Below are 6,967 nucleotides of genomic sequence, written 5' to 3'. Positions count from 1 at the left end.
TGTTTTAGCTTAGATTACAGCATCCCTCTTCTAAGTTATAATATATTGTGATTAGATCCTAGCCTTAATATTACATTTGGGTGTTTTATTAAGGACTACCTTTATATCTAAACTAAACTTGTTTTTCTTCTTTTCAGATGTCTTCCAACAATGCTGCTCCTGGCTCAAACCCTACTGGCTCCTTCTCTCTCATGAACCTTTGTGGGAGAGTCATCTTTGATGGATCTAACTTTACTGATTGGATCAGAAACATCAGGATGGTCACTCGCTACTAGAACAAAGAATATGTTCTCGACAAGGAGCTTAAGGTACCTGAGCCAACTGCTACTCCTGAGGAGTTTGTTGAATATGAGGCACGTGAAAGAGATGCTATCAAAGTGGCATGCATCATGATGGCCACTATGTCAGCCGAGCTCCAAAAGTCCTATGAGGACTACTATCCTTTTGAGATGCACCAGGATTTGATGGACCGCTACCATCAGAGTGCTCGTCAAGAGCGATATGAAATCATCTCCTCCATGATAACAATCGAATGAAAGATGGTGAACCCATCACGGGCCACATGCAGAAAATGCAGAGGTATGTGGACCGTTTGATGAAGCTGAATGTGAACTTCCCTGAGGAGTTAGCAATAGATATCATTTTGCACTCCTTACCTTCGTGTTATGATCAATTCCGCATGACATACCACATGAACAAGGAGGAAGTTACACTTAGCAAACTTCAAGGACTCCTAAAGACCGCAGAATCAGGTCTTAAAGGTAAGTCGGTTGTTACCACTCCTACTCCTACTCCAAACTCTGCACCTGTCCTGGCAATGGGGAAAGGTAGAGGAAAGAAGAGTAAGAACCCTTCGAAGGGTACCAAGGGTAAGACCCTTGATGGCTCCTCTTCAAGCGGAACCAAGAAAGGTTTCGTCACTCCTTCTGCTGACCCAAAAGAGGCTGAATGCTTCTATTGCCAGGAAAAGGCACACTGGAAGCGGAACTGCCCGAAGTACCAGCAAGATTTGAAGGATGGGAAAGTGAAACCCAACCATGCAGGTATTTACACTATATTATCTAATAACTCACCTTATTCTAACTCTTGGGTCCTTGATACCGGTTGTGGTATTCATATTTGTTCTGATTTGCAGGGACTAAGAAGAAGTGAGAATGTGGAGCATGGAAAGATAAACTTGATCATGGGGAATAGGAAAATTTCACATGTCATCGAGATTGGAGTTTATACTTTGTTGCTAAGTAGTGGGTTTACTTTAGATTTGAATAAATGTTGTTATTCGCCTGAAATGGCAAGAAATGTTATTTCCTTTCATGCTTTGTACAAACAAGGTTTTACATTTTCTTTTGATAATGAAGTTGGTGGAATAAATGCTTTCTTTAATAATGTGTTTTATTTTAAAGCATTACCTTGTGATGGTGTGTATGAAGCTGTGTCTGTTGTAGATAATCTAGGAAATAATGTGTTGTGTATTGATTCTACTAATGATAATAACTTGGATAAAGCATCATTATGGCATTGTCGTCTTGGACATGTAAGCAAGAAACGCATAGGCCAACTCCAAAAGGATGGAGTCTTGGAGTCATTTGACCTAAAGTCAGATGATAGTTGTGAATCATGTTTACTTGGAAAAATGACAAAGTCACCCTTCATAGTTTCTTGTGCTAGGGGTGAAGGTTTGTTGGATCTAGTGCACACGGATGTGTGTGGACCCTTCAAAACTGCCACAAGGGATGCTAATCGTTATTATGTGACTTTTACAGATGATTATAGTAGATATGGATATGTCTACTTAATCAAGCATAAGTCGGAGACTTTCGAAAGGTTTAAAGAGTTTAAACAGGAAGTAGAGAATCAATTGGGCAGGAACATTAAGATGCTTCGATCCGATCGTGGTGGTGAGTATCTTAGTACAGAGTTCCTCGACTATCTTAGGGAATGTGGGGTTGTCTCACAATTGACACCTCCCAGGACACCACAGTTGAATGGTGTAGCTGAGAGGCGTAATCGAACCTTGTTGGACATGGTTCGTTCCATGATGAGTCGAGCTTCACTACCAATCTCATTCTGGGGGTATGCCTTAGAGACTGCCGCCCATATCCTTAATATGGTCCCTACAAAGAAGGTTGCCAAAACACCTCACGAGATGTGGACTGGAAAAGTTCCTAGTCTAGCCCACATCAAGACTTGGGGTTGCGAAGCATTTGTGAGACGCGAGACTCACGACAAGCTTGAACCTCGAAGTGAGAGGTGTATTTTCATCGGCTACCCACAGAAATCCTTTGGTTACCTCTTCTACAGACCCAGTGAGAATGTGGTCTTTGTAGAAAGGAGGGGTGTCTTTTGAGAGAGAGAGTTTATAAGCCAAGGAAACAGTGGGAGGCAAATTGACCTTGAAGAAATTCAAGAGTCAAGTGGTGAAGGAACCTCAAACCCTAGCAGTCAACTTGAGGGGGAAACTCCTGTTGATCCAATTGACAAGTCTGTACCTCTCAGGTGTTCCACAAGGGTTAGGAATGCACCTGAGCACTACTATGGTTTCCATATTACTGCGGAAGGTGAGACACTTATTAGTGATGAGACACTGGTAAGTCTGGATGAACCTAACAGCTATGCGGAAGCCATGGCAGGCCCCGAGTCTGCTAAATGGAAAGAGACAATGGACAGCGAGATACAGTCCACGTATGACAATCAAGTTTGGAAGTTGGTTGACAATGTACCAGGTCGTAAGACAGTTGGGTGCAAATGGATCTTCAAGAAGAAGACCGACATGGATGGTAATGTACACACTTATAAGGCACGACTGGTGGCAAAGGGCTTTTCTCAAACTCCAGGAGTTGATTATGATGAGACCTTTTCACCAGTAGCCAAGATTAAGTCTATTAGGGTGTCGTTAGTCATTGCTGCATTTCATGACTATGAAATATGGAAAATGGATGTCAAAACCGCTTTCCTCAATGGGAAGTTGGCTGAGGATGTTTACATGAATCAGCCAGAGGGTTTTGTCAGTACAGAGAACCCTAACAGAGTGTATAAGCTTGAGAAATCCATATATGGATTGAAACAATCACCTCGCAGATGGAATCTTTTTTTCGATGAGAAAGTCAAAGAGTTTGGCTTTTCGAGGAGTGAAGATGAATCTTGTGTATATGCCAAGGCTAGTGGGAGTATAGTTAGCTTTTTGGTATTGTATTTGGATGACATACTACTCATAGGAAATGGCATCCCAACCTTGCAGGAAGTGAAGTCCTGTCTTGGGAAGTGTTTCGCTATGAAGGACCTAGGAGAAGCTGCCTATATTCTAGGGATAAGGATTCTGAGAGACCGGAGTAAAAGACTAATTGGACTTAGTCAATGTACATACTTGGATAAGGTGCTGAAGAGGTTCAGCATGCAAGATTCCAAGAAAGGAGAGTTACCCATCCATAGTAACGCTAAATTGAGTAAGACTCAGAGCCCGAGTACCGAGGTTGAGATAGCAGAAATGAGCCGAGTACCTTATGCTTCTGCAGTAGGCTCGACCATGTATGCTATGACCTGTAGTCGTCCTGATGTAGCCTTTTCTTTGAGCATGGTTAGCAGGTATAGGGGAACCCTGGTAAGGCTCACTGGACGGCGGTAAAGAACGTTCTCATGTACCTGCGGAGGACTAAGGACTGGGTCCTTACCCTTGGTGGGAATGATGACTTGAGAGTTGTAGGGTATAGTGATGCTAGTTTCCAGACTGATAGGGATAATTTCCGCTCTCAGTCGGGCTGGGTCTTTACCTTAAACGGAGGAGCAATTTCTTGGAAAAGTTCCAAGCAGGAGACAGTGGCTGATTCAACTTGCGAATCAGAGTATATAGCGGCAAGCGAGGCAGCAAAGGAGGCTATATGGCTAAAGAACTTCATTGGAGACCTTGGAGTTGTACCAGCTATAAAGGAGCCCATAAAGATTTTCTGTGATAGTGAAAGTGCAGTTGCCTTAGCAAAGGAACCAAGGGATCACGGGAGATCCAGACACATTGACAGAAAATACCATTTCATCAGACATCGAATAGAGGAAGGACTCGTCGTGGCAAAGAGGGTATCATCGGATGAGAACCCGGCAGATCCCCTTACGAAGGGACTGGGTAGGGTTAAGCATCTCCAGCATGCAAGGAGCATAGGGCTGAAGGATGATATTAGTTTTAGTAGTTAGATAGTTTTTGAAATTTGTAAAGTGTAATTGACATTTGATGATGAATAAAAGTTGTGTTTATTTATGAGTGAAGTGTGGCTATCTTTTGTCAATCGTTTACTATTATTTCTTTTGCATGTTTTGACTTCCAGAATATTTATGTTGTGTTTCACATATTATTCAAATTATCCACAGTCAGTCATATGTTGGAAGTAGATATGAATTAAGAGTGTCATGAGATTGGTTGTAGAGGTCTAAAATGTTGGACATGGCCTCAACACTCATGAGTGCTCATAAGTTCTGAGTATTGGATTCAACCCACGCTCGCTGGTATCACTTCATGGAATTTATCTGGAGTGATCGCGAGACGGTAATATCATATAAGTCTTCAAACCTAGAGATATGTCTTGTTGTCTATGAGTTGGTTATACATTGATCGTGCGAAAACGCATTGATAACTCGATGTTATAAAACGTGTGTTTGTGTATGATTTGACAAGTAGTAGAACAAGCATATGAGTCGAAGTTTATCTGTTCCTTCTTGGATTAGAAGCGATATCTCAGCCCCTCGATGATTTTGTTTTGACCTATGTACCGGGCCCGGTCAGAACTAAGTTGATGTGTTCAATTAAGTTCTATGTCAAACAAATCGGAAATCGGGAAACAAACTGCTGGACAAAAAGTAAGACATTGTTCCATGTATTTGTCAGGCTGATATCTAGAACAGAGGATTATATGATCACTTATCTGAAATGGCGTATCATCATCTTCTCAGTTCCGAGAAACCTTGAAAAGAGCTATAATTGCTGATCGGTTCCTGAAGTCATACTTGCAGTTATAGTTATTAGACTTATCCAAGTGGGAGACTGTTGGATAAGGTGTCTAAGTCCATAACTATTTCTAGTATGTACTTGACCCGACCCGGCATGGTCCATTTGGGTTGCATGGCATCATGCATTTGGATAGACTAAATGAGAGAAATAACACTTGTGGTTTATTAATATATTATAAGTTCTAAAATATTAATAGTATTATTTAATTAGTATTGATCAAGAATTAATTAAGTGATCAAAAGAGGACTAATTAAATATATGGGTTGATTATGTAAATCATCCATAACTTGTATAGTGGGCTAAAAGGCTCCATGGATAATCAAGTTGGGTTAAACCCATTGGATGCTCCATGGAGGCTCCATGGGAGTTACAAACCCATGGGTCATGGAAATGAAGAGTCATGTCACATTAGGGTTTACATGGAGTAACCCTAGATGTGACACACTATATAAAGAACATGTTACTCACCAAAATCGGCTACACTAAGAACAAGAGAGGGCAAGCGATTTTTACAAGTGTTATACATTCTCTAATGTTATTCCAAAGGATTTGGTGTTGTGTGAAACATTTGAGGCATCACACTTGGGGTGCTAGGCTCTCAAGGTTTTCAAGGAATCATAACAACTATAAGGTATGTAATTCTAGCCATATTCTATGTTAAAAGTTCCCCATGTATGCTAGATAGGATTATGAACCTTGGAAATCATATTTTGCATGTAATTTAGACAAACATAGATCCAAGGTTTTCTAGGGTTGCATGTACACTTAGGAGTGTTAGAATGCTCAAAACCCATCATCAAGTTCCTACCTTGATCATTATATTGCTAGACCGTGATTTAGGACCTTTTATGAGCTTCTTGGTCCCATTTTCTTGTTCTTGAAGTTAGGTTAAACTCCAGAACCTTTGATCACATTGTTTTGCTTGTAGGTTGTAAGTTTAGTTAGAAGTGACATTGCTATGATTACCCTCATGTTCATGCATTTGGTGTATCTATTAAGATCATAGGTTTAGAGTTATTTTATTATTGGGGTGTCTTAGTGGATAAAGTTGGAAACTTTATCCATCAAGACATTGGGAAGGTCTAGATCTGGGCTTTAGAGCTCTTAAAGTTGAAGGATAACAACTTAATGCATTAAGTTATGGAGACTCAGTTCTCACGATGTGACTTTTAGGCCGTCACGATGTGGCTACTGAGGGATTCCCATCCATTTTGTTTTATTTCTACCGCGATGTGGCCAGTACGAGGTCACGTCGTGGTGATTCGCTGAAGTTGATTTGAACAGTTGACTTTGATCGATGACTTTTTGACTTGGTTGACTTTTGGTCAATTTGCTAGTATTAGAAGGTAGACTAAGGGGTTCACCTTATGTGGATATTTAGGTGTTGGTTAGCACCTATTTTTGTCTGTGAGAGCTGGTAGCTATTGACCTCATCAGCAAGGTGAGTCTTCTCACTATAATGTGTATGATGCTAGTTGTTTTTGTGATACTTACATGGAAGACCATAGGATAGCCCATGGTAACTATATGAAAGACCAAGGGGGTAGCCCATGGAAATTTTATGAAGGACCATGGGGGTAGCCCATTGCACTTAGATGTTAGACCTTGGGGTTAGCCCTCTATATTTCAAGGAAATACCATCGGGGTAGCCCATGACACTTGGATGTAAGACCATGGGGGTAGCCCATGGCATTTTAGGGGGAAAGACCATAGGGGTAGCCAATGACAGATGTATGTATGGTATGTTGTGTTTTGAGGAACTCACTAAGATTTGTGCTTATGGTTTTGTGGTTTGAACATTGTCAGGTACTTCCAATTCCAAAGGGAAGGGTCTGACTTCACTGCACAACATTTCCCCCTGATGATTTTCCACAATAATGATTGTTATTCTACTCTGATGATTATGATACATTTTACTATGATGGATTTTTGGAACAAATACTATATGAATTAGTGATTTAAAAAGGAAAAAAT

Source organism: Lactuca virosa, chromosome 9 (genome assembly GCF_052849685.1).
Source record: "Lactuca virosa cultivar CGN04683 chromosome 9, Lactuca_virosa_CGN04683_v6, whole genome shotgun sequence".
Classification (NCBI taxonomy): domain Eukaryota; kingdom Viridiplantae; phylum Streptophyta; class Magnoliopsida; order Asterales; family Asteraceae; genus Lactuca; species Lactuca virosa.
This window is presented reverse-complemented; position numbering follows the sequence as displayed.